We start from the raw sequence: 23,824 nt of genomic DNA, 5'->3' as shown, positions 1-23,824 counted from the left end.
GTCGCAGGTACTCGTCGATCTCCCGAGGGCGTTCACCATACGGGGGGCGCGGGTCGTTTGGGTGGAATCCGCGCAGCCCGAGTCGTCGGTATGGGCATCGGCGGTACACATGGTCAGCTTCCCCGCAGTGGTAACACAGCGGACGTCGGTCGGCCGTCCTCCAGACGTCTGTCTTCCTCGGAGCAGGTTGCTCTGGGTGAACGTGCGCTTGATCTTCCTGTCGTCGGGGGTAATGCGGCGTTGAGGCGTCTGTTCGGGGTGGCGACGTGGCTTGGCGGGGGGCTTGCGGCGGTCGTAGGCCATCGCGGCGTAGCTCAACCTGGGTTCCTCCGGTGCCACCGTGGTGACGGGAACCTCTGGTTGGAGCGCTCGATGTACTTCTTCTCGGACAGCCTCGGTGATGGAAAGGGCTGGCGGGCGGTTGGTTGTTGGCAGCAACATTCGCAGGTCCTCCCGGACAACCTCTCGGATAATTTCCCGGATGTCCGGTGTATCCGGAGTGTTTTCGCCGTTGAGCGGTGCGGGTGCAGCGACGCCTGGATGTCGCTGGTAGTGGGAAGCACGTGCCTGAAGCGGGCGCTCGATGTTGGTTGCTTCGGCGATGAAAGCTTCGACGGTGGTAGGCGGGCTCCGCACAAGGCCACCGAAGATGTTTTCCTTGACGCCGCGTATCAAGACTCGCAGCTTTTTTTCTTCAGGAGCGATTGGGTCGGCGCGATTCAGGAGGTGGAGAACGTCTTCGACGAAGCTTGTGACGCTCTCAGTCGGCCCTTGGGTTCTCGCTTGCAGGAGTTTTTCGGCACGCTGCCGTCGGTGCTGGTTGGCAAAGGTCCGTCGCAGCTCGGCCTGGAATCCTTCCCACGAGGCAATGGACGCTTCGTGGTTCTCGAACCAGGTGCATGCCGTGCCTTCCAGAGCAAAGTAGATGTTCTGAAGGCACTGCTCCGGTGTCCATCGGTTATGGCGGGCCACTCTTTCGTAACGTTGTAGCCAATCTTCAACGTCCTCGTGGATCTCCCCGGTGGAAGGCATCGGAGTCCGGGGTGCGACGGGCAAGTATACGACGGCAGAAGCGGCCGGGATCTCCGACTGGTTGGCCATCGCCGTCTTCTTGGGCCTCGGCTTGTCCGGCAGCAGACCGTACTCAGGATCCTCTCCCTTAATGCGGCGGCTGGTCCGAGGTTCAGGTTCCGCGGTGAGTGGTCTTCTCACCAAGCCGGGAATCGGACTTGCGCTGCGGGTCCTTGCGGTACCCAGCACCTCCACCAAAATGTCACGGGAGGTGACCAATAAACAAGAAATAAACAGGAAGAAATAAAGATTTAATGTGGCGAACTTGTGCCAAAAATAAAAGGGTACAAAAGATAATAATAGAGCGTCGTGGGCGTCGAAGTCGGCGTAATAGCACAGTCGAATGCTGGGACGAAACTGACTCCGGCTTGCCAGGCGGAGCCACTTTTGTACACGCGTTGGCTTCTGGAGCATTCGATGTAGAAGGTTCGACGCGTAGAACATTCTAACTTCGAATCAGCTAGACGGTTCTCGAATTCACCAGAACATCACATTACAGTGTAAACAAAAATGCGTAGCCGCGGCCAGGAATCGAACCCTGGCCATTCGCGTGGGAGGCAAGCGCGATAACCGTTAGGCTACGGCCGCGCTGCCTACTTGGCGCGCGGCAATGTAGTCAAATACGAGAACAGTGATTTTTAACTAGTTATCATGACCACCCATCATATATAATGAACGGATTTCCCCTATTGACATTTTATTACAATCCAAGTTTTTCGATTCGTAAAGATTCAGTAAATTCGGAATATTGTGCCTCAGCATTTGAGTGCCATAATTTGTTCTTGGCGAGGCCACCCCCCCCCCCCCCCCCCCAACATTCAGCGCCACGAGTAGGATAAATAATAATATTTTTTGAGAGGCGGCCAAGGGTTGCTAGAAAGTTTGTGTTCCTAATTAGCTCTATCTTAAGGCTTGTATTGAGCCTGTAAGAATACAAAGTGTGCGCATTGTTAATGCGGAACTTTTTGAATAAGTCGGATGTATGCGATTGAAATGGGACATCGGCTATGGCTCTTATTGTTTTTTGTTGTTTTTTTTGTAACAAATGTATCCTTTCAAGGTTCGTTGAAATGGTGGTACCCCAAACTAAATTAAAATAATTTAAGTGCAAGTAGAACAATGAATTATAAACTAGTAACTTGACGTGTATCGGTAAGGTATAACGATGGCGCTTTAACATGCCGACAGTTCTAGACAGCTTTGTAATAAGGTAGTTAATATGTTGATCCCCCGACATCTTATCCGAAAATTGACGCCTAGAATTTTGAAGGAATTTACAATCTCAATCTTGGTTGAGTTTAAACTAAGATCTCTGGTAGTGTTGATTATTTTATTTTTAGGGCGAAAGAGCACTGCTTTGTTTTGTCTGTGTTTATTTGAAGTGAATTATATGTACTCCAAAATTCAACCCGGAAACCATTCGGTTCGCCTTATCAAATAATAAGTCGTTATTTTTTGCAGAGAAAAATTGACTTGTGTCGTCAGCATAATTTATAAATTTCGCTTCCGAATCTACATTGATTATGTCATTTATGTATATATTAAAGAGAAAAGGACCCAGTATACTACCTTGCGGTACACCAGAGTAAATAGGTTTGGTAACAGAGGAGATTCCATTGATAGAGACGTATTGCAATCGATGCTCCAGATATGACTTTATTAGCTGCAAGGAATGCCATCGGAAACCGTAAGTGTCTAATTTTTCTAGAAGTATTTTATGATTAAGGCAGTCAAACGCCTTTGAGAAGTCGACAAACACACCGAGATCCAGTTTTCTTCCTTCGAAGTTTTGGAGAATAAATTCATTTATAAAAAGTAAGGCAGCCCCGGTAGACCTATTTTTCATATATCCAAGCTGTGAGGTATTGATTAAGTTGTAGGAACATCGGACACCGAGAAAGAAGAAGCAGAAGCTTGACCAGACACAGCTCGTGGAAGTTCTTTTCGAGCGATTCACCGTGGACCCTCGGTAGCCTTTGGTAGATGTATATATGTAAATAAAACGAGGGGTAAGCCTTTACCCCTCATGTGGTGACCCGGACATGATCCACTACGCCTCCAGCACCGTCAAAACCGCGCCGCTCCAGGATCCTGACCCCCACTTATCATATCTTGGAACACCGTAGGCGCCTGAGGCCTTGGAGACCACACCATACGACATGGCTGAAGCTGACGAAGACCAGCACCAGGACGAGTTAACCCGTCGCTTAACTCAACAACTCGCTTGAGTCACCCGGCGGCTCCCGGCGTTCTGGCCGGCTGACCCGGAACTTTGGTTTGCTCAGATCGAACAAGAGTTCGCTCGCCGGAACATCACTTCTCAGACGACAAAATTCCGTGAAGTTGTCACGTCACTGTCTTCAACCGAGGCCTCGGAGGTACGTGACATAGTAATTCCCCCCCCCCCCCCCCCCCCCCGCCCAAGATCCCTATGATCACCTAAAGAATGAGTTGATTCGTCGAACAATTGCTTCAGAGCAGCGTCGGCTGCAGCAGGTACTCACCATTGAGGAACTCGGCGACAGAAAACCTTTGCAACTCCTGCGTCGTATGAAACAAGTTCTGGGAAGCCAGGCCTCGGCCATGGACACTCCCATCTTAAGTCAACTTTTTCTGCAGCGGTTGCCCTCAAATGTGCGCATGGTTTTAACCACATCTGGCAATATTTGCATCGACGAACTTGCCGAACTAGCTGACAAGCTCCTTGATGCCGCGCCCCACAACATCCAAGCTGTCGTGCAATCCACCAGCGACTGGCAGCAGCCGCGGCTCAGACACCTAGAAGAAAACGTCGCGACGCTGGTGGACCAGTTGGCTGCCATAAGACAGCGTTACTCACGCGCGCATGAATCGGCCCGAGCAAAACGTCTTCCTTCACCTTGTCCATCGGGGCAACGGCAACTCTGCTGGTACGATAAAAAGTTTGTAGACCAAGCACACCAGTGCTCACCTCCTTGCAGTTGGTCAAAGGAAAACGCCCGCAGCACTTGCTAATGGTGACCGGTCAAGTGCTCAAGCCCACAGGTCACCTCTTTTTCATCGTGGAAAAACACACCAAGATACAATTTTTGGTTGACACTGGAGCACAAGTCAGCGTGATACCACCTTCTCCGACAGAACGCAAGTCCAAAAACAACACATCAAATGTTCAAGCAATAAACGGATCCAGCACTACTACGTACGGTCAGAAGTCGCTTACACTTGATTTCGGGTTTTCGCGCACTTTCCGATGGGTTTTTTCTTGTGGCTGATGTAAATCACCCTATTTGGGGGGCAGATTTCCTGTCCTTCTTCGGACTCCGGGTGGACATTCGAAACTCCCAACTCTTTGACCCCACGACACGTCTCGCGGCAGCAGGAATAGTCACTGCACTCCCTCGCCCAGTATCCCCACCTCCTCCGAGCAACATCTACAACAAACTTCTAGACGAATTTCCTGACCTCACTCGACCGTGTAACGTGATACGCCCTCTAAAGCATGACATTACTCATCCCAATGTCACAGACGGACCACCGATCGACGCTCGCGCTCGTCGACTAGCTCCAGAACGACTAAAAATCGTGAGGCAGGAGTTTGACCGTATGCTGGAGTTGGGAATTATACGGCCATCGAAAAGCTCTTGGTCCTCGCCGCTACACATGGTGCCTAAAGCCACACCCGCCGATTTGCGCCCATGCGGGGATTATCGAGCTTTGAATAATATCACAACGGCCGATAAATATCCCATACCTCACATCCAAGATTTTTCCCACAATCTACATGGCACAACGATTTTCTCAAAAATCGATTTGATCGAGGCATATCGTCAAAGACCTGTGGAGCCCAATGACATCAAAACGACAGCAATAATCACACCTTTCGGATTGTATGAGTTCGTCCGAATGTCGTTTGGACTCCGAAACGCAGCACAGACGTTTCAGCGCTTTATTGACCAAGTTACACGGGGGTTAGATTGTTGCTTTGTGTACTTAGACGACCTTCTAGTAGCAAGCAAGACGCAAGAAAAACACATCGAGCATCTTCGCCTTCTTCTCACACGGTTAACAGATAATGGTCTCGTCATTAACACTGCAAAATGCTCATTCGGCGTCTCCAAATTAACATTTTTTGGGCACCAACTTAGTAGTTCCGGAGTGAAACCACTGCCTGACAAGGTTGAGGCGATTGTCAATTTCCCAAAACCAACCACCATCAAACAAACAGCTGCGAGAATTTCTCGGCCTGATCAACTTCTTTAGACGGTTCCTCCCTCAATGTGCAACAACAACCCAACCACTTACCGATATATTGTCTACAAAGCACAATCCGAAACAAGAGATAATTTGGACAGAGGACAGATCGCATGCATTTGAGAAAATCAAAACTGATCTATCCAATGCTACAATGCTCCACCACCCAGTGCCTAACGCCCCAACACGCGTCATGACTGATGCGTCCGAGGAAGGGGTCAGAGCGGTCCTACAGCAACAGGTTGAGCAACATTGGCAACCTCTCGTGTTTTTCTAAAAAAAAAATTACGTCCAACCGAACAGAAATACAGCGCGTTTGGGCGAGAGCTCCTAGCTATTTACCTTGCCATCAAGCATTTTAGGTACTTTCTTGAGGGTCGCATTTTTCACATATTAACCGACCACAAACCGCTGACTTTTGCTTTAACATCTGGTAGAGATGGTTATTCACCACGTGAAATTAGACAAATGGCTTTCATCGTAGAATTTACGGCAGCTGTGCGACACGTGAAGGGATCGAACAACCCAGCGGCCGACGCTTTATCCCGTGTCAGTATACAGTCCCCTGAGACAAACCTCTTGCATCACATTGATTTTCGTCGCCTCGCCGAATCACAAAAACACGATGCAGAACTTCGACATCTACGCTCTGGAAGTACAGCTCTTAAACTCGAAGACGTCCGAATTCCCGGATGTAACGAAGTAGTGACCTGTGACGTCTCCACAGGCACACCTCCACCATTCCTCACTAACGAGTTCCGTCGTCCTGTTTACGACTCACTGCATTCGCTAGCTCATCCAGGTATTCGTGCAACTCAACGATTGGTAACATCGCGTTTTGTCTGGCCGAAAATGAAAACCGACGTACGCGAATGGGCAAGAACGTGCCACAGGTGCCAGACAACTAAAATCCAGAGACATACAATAGCTCCAGTCTCCCGTTTCAAACCTCCGGATGCGAGATTCTCCCATGTCCACATCGACATTGTTGGTCCCCTACTTCCATCACATGGATTTGTATATATTCTAACATGTATAGACCGATTCACCCGTTTTCCTGAGGCAGCGCCTTTAAGAGACATAACTGCCGAATCTGTTGCTTCGGCTTTCGTAACATCGTGGGTGCCGCGTTTTGGTGTGCCAGACACTGTAACAACCAACAGAGGCCGTCAATTTGAGTCCCAACTGTTCACTGAACTTCTACGCCTCTTCGAAGTATCCCGAATTCGCACGACCGCGTATCATCCAGCTGCCAACGGAATGGCCGAAATATTCCATCGACAGCTGAAGACATCACTCAAAGCGCGGATTAAATCAGGCAATTGGTTTGAGGCACTGCCTCTTGTTATGCTTGGCCTTCGCACGGTCTACAAAGCTGACCTTAAGGGAACACCCGCTGAATTCACTTACGGCACGACACTCCGCCTCCCCGGTGAGTTTTTTCACAACACTATAACCGAAAACCGTTCCCGACGCACGAAATTACGTTGTCCGACTCAAACAAACCGTGACGGAGTTCCACCTTCCACCTAACGACAATACTTTTGTCAGTTCTGATTTGACGAAGTGCACACACGTATTCGTTCGACGTGACGCAGTACGAAAACCCTTCGACGCGCCGTACGATGGCCCGTACCCCGTCCTTCGACGTTACCCCAAGACCTTCCAAGTCGACATTGGTGCAAGAAAAGATTCCGTATCGATTAACCGACTCAAGCCCGCACATACTGCGCAACTAAACAGCTCCTCAACAGGACACCTCAAGTCTGCACTTCTGATTCGAAGTCCACTTAAGTGCAAAGACATCCACTTCACGTCATGTGCGCTTCAGAAACCATGCCTTCGACATCTTGGAGGGGGAGTATAGTAGGAACATCGGACACCGAGAAAGAAGAAGCAGAAGCTTGACCAGACACAGCTCGTGGAAGAGCCTTTTCGAGCGATTCACCGTGGACCCTCGGTAGCCTTTGGTAGATCTATAATATAAATAAAATGAGGGGTAAGCCTTTACCCCTCAAAGTTATATTTGTTTGAAAACGTCATCATTCGAGTATAAAGTATTTTTTCGAGAGCTTTAGAGAGAGAGAGAGAGAGAGAATAAACATTTATTGTGGTCCTTATTAGTCCAGGACGTCATCTATAAACTCCCGGCATTTTACTATATGTTTAACAAGCAAACTCCAGAGTAGAGTGCTGTGTGCGGGTGGGGGAGCGATCCATTCCTCCCAGCAGCTCGGGTGAAGTGTTTTCGGTATTGTTTTGAGGGTCTCTTGTAGTGCTTGTTGGTTGTGAGGGCAGTCCCAAAGGATATGTTTATTATTAGGGTATCTGTGGCACTTTGCGCACTTAGGTTGACCTTCGTGTCCCAACAAATGATGCGTTATGTGTGGTGTGAGGAGGGTGCCAGTCTGGGCTCTTCGTACCAATGTAGAGTGCAGTCGGGTCAGAAATTGTGAGGGGGAAGGGAGGGTGGTCCTGTTCTCTCTCCATTCCAACAGTGTGTTGGTTCTGTTGGTGTGAAGTGTCTTCCTGTGTATGTAAGGGTCGTATGTTTGTGGCCATGGAGTGGAAGGTCCCGGTTCAGTAATAGCTTCACGGGCGAGCTGATGGGCCAGCTCGTTGCCTTCGATTCCTGTGTGGCCTGGAACCCATTCCAATGTGACTCGGAGGTCTGGGTGGTCTTTCATGACCTTGGAGAGGTTAGTCTTTATGTGAGGTGGTAAATTGTTTTCTCTAAATGTTCTCAGGGCGCCCTGACTGTCAGAGCGGATTGTGATGTTTTGTAGCTGGGCGTTTTCTTGAATGGCCTCCGCGATGGCTTGCACTTCCAAGCTAGTGGGTGATGGGGCCTCGCGGTGTTTTCGTTTTGTTTTCTTCGTAGGGCCGGCTGTGGCCGTCGCACCTTCTTGAGTGTGGTGTAAGTAGACGGCATCGGTGTAGATGCAGTTGGTGGGTTCTGGTCGTTTTGAGAGCATATGGACCCTCTCTTGTCTTCGTTCTTGGTGGCGCTCCGGGTCCATGTTTTTGGGAATGGGTCTGACCATGATGTTTGGTATGGTGTCCCATGGGGGCGGTTTCGGTGGGATAGGGGGAAGTGAGGTGATGTCATATCCCAGTGCCTCAAGGATTTTTCTGCCGTGCTGAGATGTTTGGAGCCTTTGTATCTGGCCAATTTTGTGGATTTCCGTCTTTTCTTCTAGCGTGTTCATTAGTCCTGTGGCTTGTAGAAGGTGAAGGGGGGTGAATTTTGGAACGCCTAAGGCGATCCTGATGGCCTTACGTATGCTTATTTCGATTTTCGAAAGTTGCGTTTTAGTGGGGGTGTAGTATGGGAGTCCATACATTACCCGGGAGATAATGAAGGCTTCTATGATTTTCTTGATTTCGTGCTCTTTTAGTCCGTGCCTTTTTCGGGTGACTCTGCTGATCATATGCGTAATCTGGTGTATCTGTACTAGGGTTTTGTGGACCCAATCGTGGGCTTTGCCATTCTGGTCCAGCCAAAATCCTAATATTCTGATTTTTTTCCTTCTTGGGATGGCGTGTCCTGATAGATTCAGTTGGATGAGGTCGCGGGTTTTTTCTGCCTGCGGTTGGTTGGAGTTGAGGACCACGACATACTCGGTTTTCTCTGGGGCGCAGGACAGTCCCAATGTGTGGATGTAGTTATGGACAGCGTCTAGGCCCTCTTGTAATGTATGTTCTTGTTGTGCTGGGGAGCCGCTGCAGCACCATAGCGTGATGTCATCCGCATATACTGCTGATTGGAGGTCCGTGATATCGTGAAGTTTGTGAGGTAGGTCCTTCATGGCAATGTTGAAAAGCGTGGGTGATAGTATGGCGCCTTGTGGTACCCCGGTGGTAATTACTCTCTCTTCACTTTTATATTCTCCAATTTTGATCCGTATGGTGCGGTTGGAAAGAAAGCTTCTGATGTAGGCTTCTAATCGTTTGCCTGGGCTGATTTCAGCGATTTTGTCAAAAATGGCTTGGTGACTGACGTTGTCAAATGCTTTGCGGATATCTATGCCAATTATCGTGCGAGTTTGAGCTGTGCTTGGATAGTCGTAGACGTCTTGTTTGATTCGAAGCATCGTGTCTTGTGTGGACACGTGTCTACGGAATCCGGTCATGGTCTGGTGGAAGGTTCCCTGGTTGTGCAGGTGCCACTCCAGTCGTCGGAGGACCATCTTTTCCATGAGTTTTCCGACGCAAGATGTGAGAGAGATGGGCCTTAGGTTAGTGATTTCGGTGGGTGTCTTGCCTGGTTTGGGGATGGGGATGACTTCAGCGGTCTTCCATTCATGGGGAATGTTGCCACTTTCCCAGGCTTGGTTAATCTGATTAAGGAGGGCATCGATGTAGTTCTTAGGCAAGTTCTTAAGCATCGTATACGTTATGCTATCTGGTCCGGGGGTGGTGTTTCGTTTGATGGAGTAGAGGGCTGTCAACAGCTCGTTTTTGCTAAAGGGGCTGTCTGATCCTTCCTGCGTTTCGGTTATTCGCGTGTCATCAGTGAGGGCGGTTTGACCTGGTCCCGGATTGTATGGTACAGAATAGGGGTAGAAGAGTGTGTGGAGTTTGGTCGCCAACTCTTCATTTCTGTAGCCCTGTTTAAGTTTGATCTTTTCTAATGAGTGTTTTGGCTTCTTTTTGTCGAGCAGTGCGTTCAGTATGCTCCAGACTCTGGCGGTGTGGAGTTGGCCGTTGAATCCGTTACATAGTTCAATCCACTGGTCGTCGGCGATTTTCTGGGCGTAATTTTCAGCTTCCTCTGTGATCTTCTGAATGACCTTCTTGAGGTTCCGATTTGTTTTTTTCTTTTTCCATTTCTTAACCAGCTTGTGTCTGGTGTCCCATAGATTGAGTAAATGTCTATCTATGCTGGGTGACTCCTCTGTCTTGGTAGGTGTGGCAGTGTGTTTCTTGATGCTTTCTGCAATGTCCTTGACCCACGCGCCAAAGTTGTCGGGGGGTTCGTTTTTTTCTAAGTCACTTCGGACTTTCTCCCATTTGGTGATGGTCGCTTTGGGAAGGTTTTGTTTTGATTTGTCAGACTTCTTGCGATTGGTCGTGGGTTGGGCGACCTCGATTTGGAGAATGTAGTGGTCGCTACCTAGGGTTTCTTCGGTATTTGACCATGTTATGCCGGTGGGGTTGTTCGACCAGCAGAGGTCCGGGCTGGTGTCCTTCTCAACGCTGTTGCCGATTCTTGTAGTGGCAGTGACATTGTTGATGAGGTGAAATTTGTGTTGTGCTGTTTGATTGTGTAGTGTGTTGCCGTTGTGATTTGTATTCTCGTATCCCCAGAGTGGATGGTGACTATTGAAGTCACCTGCGATGATGATTCGATGACCTTTTGTTTTTTGAGCCAGGTCTCGGATCCACTGCGTTTTCGCGATCTTGGTATTTGGTCGCCAATATACGTTGAATAATGTAATTGGTTGGGATTGGTTTGGTGGCTGGCACTCGATGCCTACTATTTCTTGGTTTTGATCGTTGAGGTGATCGGTGTTGATTTGGTTGGATGGAATTTGCTTCGCTACGTAGGTAGCTGTCGTGGTTATTGGGGCAATAGCTTTGTTGGGCGGTTGTAGCTTTTTGTTTTTCCTAGGTGCGACGCAGATGCTGGGTTGAGTGCTGGGAGTATAGAAACAGGCCAATAATTCCCCCATTTCGTTTACGTTTCCTTCTTTATGCAATACTAACACCTTAGCTATCTGCATTTTCTTCGGAAATAGGCTCGTGGATAAAGAGAGATTAAAAACATGAGATAACGCTGGCGCTATCAAGTGAACAACGTACTTGACGGGTCTTATCTGGATGCCATCCGCATCACAGCTTCAACTATTGTTTAGTTGTAAAATTATGAAAATTACTTCTGGTTCGACCACCGGCTCCAAAAATATGGAGTCATTGTTTCTTTTGTCGCTAAAAGCAGAAGAATGTAGAGTCTCATCATTACTTGCAATATTGATAAAATGCTCGTTAAAGGCAATGTTGTCGATATAGTTTGAGGGTCGTTTACGATTGAGAAGAGAAATTACCTCTTTCCACATGGCGTCCGTACGTCCTTGTGCTGCTTTAAACACATCGAAATATTAACGCTCTCTGGCGCGCCTTAATTCTTGGTTTAAATAATTGCGGTACTTCTTAAATTGCTTCAGATCATTCTCGCCTCTAGATTTGGCGAACCGACCATACAGAACATTTTTTGTACGAATCTTACCCAGCAAGTCTGGTGTTAAATAAGGCTTCCTTATCTGTTTTGATATTTTTATGGACTTAAAGGGAACATACGTGTTACATAGTTAATGAAATAACTCCATAAATACATTGTAAGTCCCGTCGGCAGTATTTCCTTGTAATACCCTATCCCAGTTTGCGTTTGAAACGTCGACTCGAAAACGGTGAAGTTCATCGGGAGTTATTTTTTCAATGAATGTTCGTTGCGATTTCCTAGCTTTTTTTGGAACACTTTTTAGAGCGATAAATACTGGGAGGTGGTCACTCAAGGCACATACAATGACACCAGATTTTATACAGTCGGTCAAGTAATTCGAAATAAACAAATCTATGAGTGTTCGAGATTGGCATGTAACACGTGTAGGTTTATGATAGCGTTTGTACAACCATTTGTGTTGATTAACAAGTCTAGCGTTCTTTTCCTATTTTTGTGTCCACTGACATATCAATGTTAAAATCTCTACCGCAAACAACTGTGCACTTCTCCTTATTAACAAACGAAAAAAATAATTAAAAAAACTTAAAAAAACACTTCGAAGTCACCCTCAGGTGGTCGGTACATGACAGCATAAATATTTTGATTGCTACGTAGACATAGGGCTTCGTAGTCACGAGTGATACAGCTAAAATCGCTAACAAGGTCAAACGCAGGGTCTTTAGTCAGGATAGACAAACCACCACCACGTTTAGTTGTACGATTAATGTAAAACGATCGATACAGAGGCAATCTTAAGACATCCTCTTCATCCGTATACCAAGTCTCAAATATCATTAAAACCTCGAATAAAAAATCAAATTGACCAAAAAGCAACTCAAAGTCGACAGCTTTATCTTTGGCTGACTTTACATTTAGATGAAAGCATGTCATACTTGAGATATAATCTTTACAAAGGTGACTTTTCAGGTATTGCGGCAGTACAAAAGTGTCATTAACCATTGCAAAAAAACAAAAAACAAACGAACAGCCACAAGATGTAATCTTATTTGATTTTGACAAGGTCATCGTCATGATCGATTGGAATACTCGGGTCGCCTTCTTTCTTTCTTACGTATCAAAATCCCTCCTTGTGCCAAGCGAAGTTGTAACCAAGATTTTTGGCCTTCGTCCTGGCATCATAGAACAACTTCCTGTTTGTTGCGGTCATGTCCTCTTGCAAGTAAACGTCTTCTGCTCCTGCACCACTTCTCAGCTCCTGCTTGTTGTGAAGCCACACGTTACGTTCATTTCGGTTGATAAAGCGGACAATTCCCACGGACGCCTTGTTTGATTTGGTAGGAAGACGGTGGACCGCCTCTACACTATCTCTAGTCAGTTTTGGCACTTCTATTCAATCAGCCCCAGGCAGCACACAGTATTGGGCCAACATTGGATTTGATATGGCAAAGAATGGCCCAACAATGGCCCAACTGAGCCATATGTTTCCCAATATAGGAAACACATTGGACAATAATGGACTATCAAAGCCAATGGTTTTCCAATATCGGGGATAGGTTGGCATAGGCTGTTCAACATTGGACTGTCAAAGCCAATAGCTTTCCAATATTGGATATATGCCGGCATAAATTGTCCAATATTGGACTGTTAGAGCCAATAACTTTCCTATATTGGATATACGCCGGCATAACCTGTACAATATTGGATTGTCAGAGAAAATGGTTTTCCGATATTGAATATATTGAACGGATCTCAAATATCTACCCCGCACCTCCACCACTTCTTAGATGGATAATGGAAGGTTGCTTTTAATGAATAACAGAGTGGGTTGAGGACTAGGTTCCAACTGATTCGGCCCGCGTGCGCCGCGTGAGTCGATGACGATCACGGTGGTTGTGAATGAAGACGATGACGAAGTATGAACGTCAATCTTCTTAACAATATGTTGGCTTAAGCTGGTTAATATTGAACTGTCAAAGCCAAGAGTTTTCCAATATTGGTGATGTCTTGGTATAGGCTGGTCAACATTGTACTGTCATAGCCAATGGCTTATCGATATTTGTGTCGCCGAGGCTATAGACCCGCGACCCTCTTTTTTGCATTGCAGAGGTAGGAAATTGGGAAAGAGTAATTCATGAGCTCGAACGGGCGAGAATTTTATTTAGCCAACAATTCATTCGCCGTACGTCGCCGGCGCTTTATAACCGCAATCACAAGTACGTCCTTAGCTGCCTATAGGACTATTGCAGTTGCTTGGCCGGCTGCTGTCCATTCGCATTGCCTCACCTCGGCGTTGACAACTGAATTCCGTTTTTTTAGATTTAAGTATTTTTGTCTTTCCTAATGTATTTTGTATGTATCGTAGCATTAACGTCTTCGCTTTGTCCGTGCCCTGCCATGTTTGTATTTCTTTCTGCGTGCTCTATTTTCTATATTTAATATTTCTGTGCATATTTAGTCATTGTCGACGCAGGTGTCAACAAACATAAAGCCGCCGCTTACGCCGCAACCGAAGTGACTCTCAGTTTTACGAGAGTATATGGCGCTATAAAGTCATATATTAAACTCGAGTGAAGTCTCGAGAGGGCTGCTTCGACTTCCAGTGCACATGTCATCAGTGTAGGCAGAGCAACGACGTAGCAATCGCGACGTGAGAGCATACTGCGCCTCGATCTGGCCGGCCGCGCTCGCTCTGCGGATATGTGAGCGTGGGACTCTCGAGCCCCGTTAGCTTACTGAAGCTGCTAGACGCTACTTGGTTGTCGCGAATCATTTGCCCTTCGAACAATCGCGAAGCAGTTGCGCTCGGAGTACCCTACCCAGCATCTTTCAGAAACCGTTCGCGCAGCATCGCAACCTTCTGTCGGCGAGCGTCGGCGATTTATCCTGTGTTGCAATGCGGACGATGTGCTGTTCGGGGTGTCTTTTATGTGTAACTCTTTCGTAAAAAAAATTTGCAGTTTAAAAACGCGAACCTAACAGTGTACAAACAGTTTTAAATTTATTGATAAAAAATATATTTATGTATTTATAGATATATTTGTGTACATTGTGCGCAAAAAATAGTCGCGCTTAGTTCTTTATTCTAAATTATAATGTGGGTCATACGACGTAAAACATACTGTCTTCAAACCTGCCCCGTTAGAACCACTTTTGGGCTGGAGAGCTTCTTTAGAAGTTCAAAAGCTGACCTTCAAAGAGCTGTCCTGTTAAATCGGTATTGACAGCAGGGTAGACGTTATGCGTGTTTAAGGCCAATCGTGTCTCTGGCTAGAGTCACGTGACTACAGTCTCGAAGCTGGTGATAAGGCAGAGCACGGAACTTGCCTAAAGCCCAAGGTCACGCATAATATCTACTGCACTATCAACCTTGGGTAGAAGTGACAAATTCGCTCGCTGCGTTCGTTGTTGAGATGCCCCTGAAGATTAGCCTTTGTAAGCGCACCCCACCCCCGTTCTGGCCTGCTTGCTTTGTACTCCTTCTCTCTTTTTTTCTCTCTCCCTAAGCTGAAGGCGCGGTAGACGTTGCGTACTCGCCGGACCAATGAACCGTACACATTTTATCGCTTGAATCCGCTCTCTGTGCGCTGGTAACGGCAGAAGCGTGATCACGTGGTTTGACGGGTGACGCATTAGCCGTTGACAAACTCGGAATGCCTGCGTCGCGAAAACGGGACCTAGTTTCGCGTGTGATGCGGCCTGCGGGGTGCGGGCCCGCAGTGGATTTCGCTTCTGTGGCAAATGGTATCTCGTTCGAAACGTCCTATCCGTGTCGATTTCTTCAAAGAAGCCCAAGCCATTCTTGTGAATCGTTAAGTGTTCGGTTCGGCAAATGGCAGCGTGTGCTACATCGTGTTGAACCTTCACGGATCACTTCCTTCTGGTTTTTGTGTTTGAGTGGTTTTTCTGCAGTGCCCGTGTTGACATATATGTCGGATTACATCTTTCAAGTCCGGTATTTTCAAAGCAAGTACGCTGCAACCTACTTGGTGATCATTGTCCGTTTTTGTATGGGTAATGTTTTGGTGGCAGCCGGGAGAATAATTTTCCCGCAATCTTACCGACAGTCGCCTGCCATTATCTGTCTGAAATAATGTCACAGCTGCAGGTAGAATACCGATTTTTTATTCTCCCTGCGTTTCGCAAAAACACGTTTCGTGGCCACCTTTTCGTCGACATTTACGTTTCATCGACATGTTTACGCGAATTGCGCTCTGCAGGGGCATTTCGTCGCGCGTGTATTCCTGAGGCGCAACGTTTCCTCGACATGCGTTACGCAAATTGCACGCTGTAGGGCATTTCAACGTACGTGTATTCCTGAGGCGCGTGCTCATCGAACCAGCCCACCCTTTCACGCCGCTTCATGCTAAAACTAAAGCGGTTCATTGCAAAAAAAGAGGGAAAAACATTTTGAGTTTTGTTTCATGAAACATCGCGTGTTGATGAAACGATCTGTCTTTGAAATGTCGTTCGATGAACAGATTGCACCGCCTATGAGGGGCGACTAGCGGTAGTACTTTGGGGAAAAAATTCTTCCAGCTGCCGGGAGACTGGACACTACCCAAGAATTACCCCGGTTGCTGTTTGCTTTGCAATATTCTTAGTTTTATCACAGTGAATAGTACCTCTTCACCTATTACAAATTGCTGAGTTTGCGCTTGTCTACAGAATAAGCTGTGTGTAATAAACTTTTAGGAGATTTTAAAACAATCGCTTGTGTCTGTTTACCTTCCATTTTGCAAACAACTTGGCGAATGCACTTGCAAAGAGCTGGGCGAGTGCAACGATGGCCAAAAATCAGCATGACGGCCAACATTGCATCGGGTCGCGCTTCCAGTGTTGTCCAATATTACACCGGTCTTTGCCAATGTGGGACCACCTTGGCTGGAACCATGGTTTAGCAATGGCCCAACATTGGCACCGATGATAGGGCCGACATTGGCTGAAACGATGGCTGAACAGTGGCCCAACATCGGCACCACTCACTGGGCCAACGTTGGAAAGGGTAGCGCTGCCAATATTGAGGCCGGTATTTGCCAATGTTAGGCCAATGTCGGACCGACATTGGTGTGCTGCCTGGGGCGATATCATTGAGCTTGTCCAGCAGGGCTTCATTCAAGGTTTTAACGAGTCCGTGCACCTCAAGATTATTTTCTCGCCCGTATTGCTCCAGCTTATTGAGATCTTTCTTAGGTTGGGCAGTTTCGTCATTTTTTTGCTCGTTTTCCAGTCATTTACCCTCTTGTTTGAAATCTTAATTTCACTGTCGTGTTCTTTCATTTTTTTAACACTTTGTCGTATTGGTCAGAAATGCTTTGAACTGACTTTTCAATCTGCATCACCGTGTCTTTCATGGTTACCAGCTCATCAACCTGGACTTTCAGTGGTGCAAGCACCGTTAACATGCTCAATATATGAGCCAGTTGGCTTTGCACGTCGTGTGATTCTTTACCCTGCTTATCTTCTTTAGAGAGCTTATCGCCCGCGTTGCACCGAATTTTCGGCTTTGCCCCCGACAGGTATGGCACTTCCATGATTCTACAAAACCTGGCTTTTTCCCCCGAAGAGCGATCTCAGTCACACCGGCATAGGTTCCGAGGTGGTAACTAAAATGGCATTCATTACATTTCGGAGTATCGTCGTCCTCGCCGATTGTTGTTTTGCAGTGAAAGCACAGATCGCCGTCATTTAACGCTTTGTTCATCTCAATAAGCGCTAGGCAGCAGTCGGCGACAGGGACTCCGGTCTTCAAAGAAGGTTATGGTATTTTCCTGCCTACAAAGTGATGTGGTAAGCGTCCGACCTGCAGATACCCCCGTCGCCGACTGCGCCTGTCGATGCCGCGCCTGACTCTTTCGTAGCGTGTGGCGTGCTGGTGGCGTCTCAGTCGCTGCCGAGGCCGATACTGCTGACACTTGCTGATCGTGTTCTTGACTTGCCCTTGATTGGTCGCCCAGGTTTAGCGCTGCCGGCCTTGATTACGCAGCTTCCGATGATGGGTGTCAGAATCTGCAAAGTGATGTGGTAAGCGTCCGACCTGCAGATAGCCCTGTCGCCGAAACAATCTCTGTCAAGAAGGGTCAATATAACAAACGCCGCCCGGTGTTTACTCAGCGACCTGCGAGTATTGTCATTCGTCTCGAACGCGGGCAGTGGCTGTTCTGCGACAGTCATTGACAGCTTAAGAAACACGTGTCGTGAAGAGTCCCGAGCTTTTCACTATCGTTCGGCACTCGATGAGTTTGTAGCATTCGCCGATAAGGACGTTAAATAAAGAATCTCGGTCAAGCAGCGTCAACATAACAAGCGCCGCCCAGTTTTTAGTCAGCGGCATATGAGTCTCCTTGTGGTTCGTCTAGAACACGGCCAGTGTCTGCTCTGCGACAGTCATTGAAAGCTTAAGAAGCACAGGGCGTTGCAAGACCCAAGCATTTCAGTATCATTCCGCAGTCGATGACTTCGTATCGTTCGTCAATAAGGACGTCAAAAAAAGAATCTCGTTCAAGAAGCGATAACATAACAAGCGCCGCCCGGCGTTTAGTCAGCGGCCTGTGAGTCTTCTTGTCGTTTGCCTCGAACACGGCCAGTGTCTGTTCCGCGACAGTCATTGACACACTAAGAAGCACAGGGCGTTAAACGTCCCAAGTATTTCACTACCGTTCCGCAGTCGATGAGTTTGTAGCATTCGCCGATAAGGACGTCAAAGAAAGAATCTCGGCCAAGGAGCGACAACATAACAAGCGCCACCCGGTGTTCAGTAAGCGGCCTGTGAGCCCTCTTGTCGTTCGTCTCGAACACGGCCAGTGTCTGCTCTGCGACAGTAATTGAAAGCTTAAACGCACAGGGGGATACGAGTCCCAAGCATTTCACTATCGTTCCGCAGTCGATGAGTTTCTAGCATTCGCCGATAAGATCGTCAAAGAAAGAAACTCGCTCAAGAAGCTTCAACATAATAAGCGCCGCCCGGTGTTTAGTGAGCGGCCTGTGAGTCTTTTTGTCGTTCGTCTCGAACACGGCGAATGTCTGCTCTGTGACAGCCATTGAAAGCTTAAAATCCCAGGCGTTACAAGTCCTAGGCATTTCAGTATCTTTCCGCAGTCGATGGGTTCGTAGCATTCTCCGATAAGGGCGTCAAAGAAAGAATCTCGCTCAGATTAATTGATTGATTTTAGGCTTTAATGGCGCAGCGGCTGCTAAGGCCATAGTGTGCCAGAACAATGGTAGAAGAAGAAACTGCGGTGCTATTTGGTTAAAGGTGAGGCATGATATAAGAGTTTAAAATCTTTCATGAAATGCAGACAATACAAAGAAAATCCAATAACTTAAGTGTGCTGTAATAAGCCAATCCTATTTAAGAATCTAAAAACTTGGTTATGAGAAACAAGAGGCTCCTCTCCTAGCAAAAGGGCTGGGTGTAATGGGATCTGTTCTCTAAAAAACCCTGAAAAGTTGGTGCGACGCTCCTCATGATATTTCGGACATTGAATGAGAATGTGCAAGACGGACAGTGTTTCACCACATTCTTCACACATTTGAGCATCCTCTGCTCGCAGAAGGAAGCCATGTGTGAGTTGAATGTGACCAATTCTCAGGCGACAAAGAACAACTTCATAAAAACTCTCGTTATGTCGGCAACTGGCCCCCTCAGAAAGAACAGGTATCACGCAATGGAGTTTATTATGGACTTCAGTTTCCCATTCCACCAGCCTTTTCTTTTTAATATTCTTTTTCAAAGACGACCTGTAATTCAGGTATAGGATGGAGGTAACCTCTGTGTTCATGTCCTGACATGTTCTAGCAGCCTTATCGGCCTCCTCATTTCCGACTGCACTGATGTGGCTAGGGACCCAACAGAAATTAATGGTGATGTTGGAATTTGTGGCAGCAACAATCTTGTTGCGTTTTTGCAGAATAAAAGAATCTTTTGATCTATCTAGGCATGCAAGTGCACGGAGGGCATTGAGAGAATCTGAGAAAATTACGGCGGCCTTGATATTCCTTTTGATGATAGTATCCACAGCTTTGAGTAGGGCATATGACTCTGCAGAAAAGTTGGTGGCTTGGTTCCTGAGCCTCGTTACAATACTGCATGACGGCCCGACTACAGCACATCCAACACTGCTGCTCCCCTTTGTTCCATCCGTGTAGAAATGTACAAAGTTTTTTGTAGTTTTCGGAGATTTGTAAGAACACTTGCCTGAGATCTTCTGCTGGTACATTCTTCTTGTCATACTTAAAAAAAGAGAAAAATTAATCGGAATAGGTGTGATGTTCCAGGGTGCAACTGTGTTGGGCAACGCTGCTACCGGACTCGATAAGTCTATTGCAAAACTCTTGGCCTCAGATTTAAGGCGCAGAGGAAAGGGAGGTATAACTGAAGGTTTGTTCTGGTACGTCCTTTCATACCGCGTGTCCAGAAACACTTTGAGTGCAGGATGTCGAGGCATGCAGCGAACGCTTAAGTGATACTGTAGGCCCAAGAAGAGACGTCTTTTTCCAAGAGAGCATTCATTAGATTCAGTGTAGAGACTGGGAACTGGAGAGGTCCGGATAGCCCCCGTTGCAAGTCGTAGTCCCAGGTGGTGGACAGGATCCAAGACCCGAAGAGGAGACGGCCGTGCCGAGCCGTACACCATGTAACCGTAATCTAATTTCGATCGAACAAGGCACTGATACAAACGCAGCACGCAACTTCTGTCACTACCCCAAGACTTGTGAGAAAGAACTTTTAAAATATTCAATGCTAGCAGGCATTTCCTTTTTAGTTGCACGATGTGACTATGGAAGCTAAGTTCCTTATCAAAAATAACCCCTAAACATTTATGCTCAGGACGTACGTTTAGGGTCTGACCTCCCAAAGTTAGGACAGGTTCTGTAATAATACCCCTTCGAAGAGAAAACAGAACACAGACTGTTTTCTCTGCTGAGAAACGGAAACCATTCTCATCTGCCCAACGTGTCATTCCGTTAATACCTAGTTGAACTTGGCGTTCACAAATAGCTGAATTACACGAAGAGCAGGAAATTTGCACATCATCAACATAAAGTGCATAGGAGAGATATCGGGGAAGAACCTGTCTAAAGGAGTTCATTGTGACAGAATCAAAATAACACTCAGCACTGACCCTTGGGGAACACCATTCTCCTCGACAAACGTTTCAGAAAGTGTCGTGCCCAACCTCACTTGGAACGAGCGCTCATCGAGGAAGCTCTTGATAAGAGCTAGCATTTTCCCACCAATTCCGGCTGAAACTAAAACACTTAAAATTCCGTACAGCCACCTGGTATCATATGCCTTCTCAATATCGAAAAACACCAATAAACAATGTTGTCTCTTAACAAAGGAATCCCTGACTGTTTTTTTCTAGGCGAACAAGGTGATCAACAGCTTATCTCCCTGTCCGATACCCAGATTGAAATTGGTCGAAGAAATTTTTCTGCTCTAAAAAATACACCAATCTAGAGGTCGCCTTTTGTTCAAACGTTTTTCCCAGGGAACTGGTGAGTGCGATTGGCCTGAAGCTGGAGGGTAATGATGGATCCTTTCCAGGCTTTAGCAAAGGAATCACAATTACCCTTTCCAGAGAATGAGATAAGATCTACTGCTCCATTCAAAGCTAAAAAAAACAATGGGATGGTATCTAATGTTGCAGGATGTAAATGCTGAAGCATACTGTAATGAATAAGGTCTCGTCCCGGGGGCGAGTTCCTTCCCTTGTCAAGGGCAATCATCAGTTCGACAAGGGCAAATGGTTTATTATAAGCCTCGTTAGAACCACCGGTACATTTTATTGGTACTTTCTCTTTGGCAACCTTGTTTTTTAGAAAGGTGTCTGAATAATGCTCAGATCCCGAGAAAGACTTGAAGTGTTCCCCAAGAATATGTGCCTGCTGTTCTAGTGTGGGAACACAACTACCATCTAGTGTAAAGAGAGGGATGGTAAATGCACGGTAGTCCCCTCTAATTCTATGGACCCTGTCCCATACGACTTTTACACCTGTGGAACTGTTGACTGAGGAAGCATGCGACATCCAGGTGTATTTTTTTTATTGCTGTCTTACACAGCGGGCCTTAGCACGTAGCTCTAAAATTAATGACATTTTCAACTGTAGGGTAACGGCGCACTATTGTCCATGCACACCCAAGCAGCACATTATGACCGGTTCAAGCTTGAGCTAGGCTGGGCAGCCGGGGAAGTTTCACTGGGCCTAGATTGTAATACATCATTGCGCAAGGCAGCCCCAGCCTGGCTAGCCGGCCCGGCGGTTCAGTGGGGGTTCCTTGTAGAGCCAAGCTTGGCTTTACGGCGTAAAACCAGCCTGGGCCAGGGTGGCTTTTCAGTGGTCAGCCAAGCTTGGCAAAACGGTCTGAATGCATCCTGGGCCACGCTGGCAGTTCTGTGGTCAGTCAAGTTTGGCAAAACGGTGTAAACGCAGTGTGGGCCAGGGTGGGAGTTCTCTGGTCATTCAATCTTGGCTATACGGGAACTTTACAGGCTTCTCCCAAGGAAGCCTCTGTTGTCATTCAAAGAATGTTTTGGGGGCATGTAGCAAACACCTCCAGTTTTTGGAGCTGTGTGCAGAAAAAACTGGTTGCTACTTTATTCCAGATTTAGTGCCTCACGATTAATAAATCGTAAGGCATAAATTTTCTCAGAATACTTGAACAATAGAATGAAAGTTGAAAACATGTGCGAGCTGCTGTATTTATCGTGTGGTCGGCATGCAAACGAAGCTGCAAAATCAAATCAAGTTTGATACAGTGGTTTCTTATTTCATGTTCAGTGCATGGTGCTGGCTTATGCCAGAGGCCCACTACAGCAACGAACAGAAACAAACGACAGCGATAAGGCTCAAACCTGAGTCTTTCGCGATCTAACAGGCTTTGTAGAATAAAGGAGGCTATGCTTAAACACAAGCATCATGCACGCGAGGGTTCTTCGGCAGGCTGACAATCACTCATGCTTATTTCACGAGCACCGAACAAATAAACGCTGGCAAAAGGTACCATCACGGGCATGCTACATGGGTTGGAGGCTTGTCCGTGTCGTTTGTTTCTGTTTGTCGCTCTAGTGGGACTCGGGCATAATCATTGAGTTCCACTAGAGTGACAAAGGATGGTTGCTGGTCGAGTATCTGCTGCCTGGTAACTGGGCTTCACAGCTAGCAGGTGGCTCTGCCGATCCGAGTTCTAATGAGAGCAGTTGTCGATGGTTCACCCCATGGCCACTTTATGGCTGTGACGTAGAGCTGGATAGCAGCACCTGGAGAAGGAACACGATAAACAGTGATGCATATTTAGTAAATATATTTTACATGAACTATAAATCACGCTCCCAATCGAATTATAACACCGCAGAAAGGCCACCCAAAAGGTCTTGGTGGTAGGTTCAGTCTCCTTCAATACAAAAGACCTACTGAAAGCGCATGGCCTAGACGGCGGTGGTCGGGGGCGCTATGTGCACTCCACGAGATCCTGCTCTGGCTCGAGAAAAGGACGCTCACTCGGGGCTCAACTGGTCCTGAACTTGCTAACAGTTTTTGGTTTAGGTTTTGCCTAAGAGTTTGCTTTATCAGCATCGCACTCAGAGATATGATCATGGAGGCTTGAAGTAAGCATGCTCATCACTTTTTAGAGTGCAGCTCTTAGGGGCCCGTTTCCGGCTTGAGCGGCGTCGGCGTCGCCGTCGCCGTCGGCGTAACCGCGCGGTGTATTATGGGTAAATTTCCCCGCTAAATCTAGCGGAAAAATTTCCCCGCTAGATTTAGCGGAAAAATTTCTCCGCTAAATCTAGCGTAAAACTTTTCCCCGCTAGATTTAGCGGAACATGTTCCCCGCTAAATCTAGCGGAAAAATTTCCCCGCTAAATCTAGCGGAAAATATTCCCCGCTAAATCTAGCGGAAAAAATGCCCCGCTAAATCTAGCGGAAAAATTAACCCGCTAAATCTAGCGGAAACATTTTTCTGGGGGGTGACGTGACCCCCCAAGGTCACACGACCCCCCTCCCCCCTGCTCCGAGAACAGGTAACCCTCAGTACCCTTCCCTCCTCCTCCTTAAGAGCAGAGCTGCGCTCTAATGCGGTGTTGCAGGGAGTTGTATTTCCCCGCCTTTTTTTATCAGTTGTTTCAGGTGTAAAATTTGAAAACAGGCACAAATAGTGATGTTACACCCAAGTCTCATATTTGAAAAATAAAATGTCTTAAAGAGCGGATTCTTTAATTAGAAGGATGGCATAGACCATGCACTTTAAAAGTGAAAATAATTGTCTGGACTCGGGCCACTTTCTGTCAGACAGCCATTTCAGAGTTAGTGGCCACGACATGATCCGAATGAACTGCT

This window comes from Ixodes scapularis, unplaced genomic scaffold (genome assembly GCF_016920785.2).
Source record: "Ixodes scapularis isolate PalLabHiFi unplaced genomic scaffold, ASM1692078v2 PGA_scaffold12__126_contigs__length_90152505, whole genome shotgun sequence".
Classification (NCBI taxonomy): Eukaryota; Metazoa; Arthropoda; class Arachnida; order Ixodida; family Ixodidae; genus Ixodes; species Ixodes scapularis.
The sequence above is the reverse complement of the archived record's forward strand: the minus strand, read 5'-3'. Positions refer to the sequence as shown.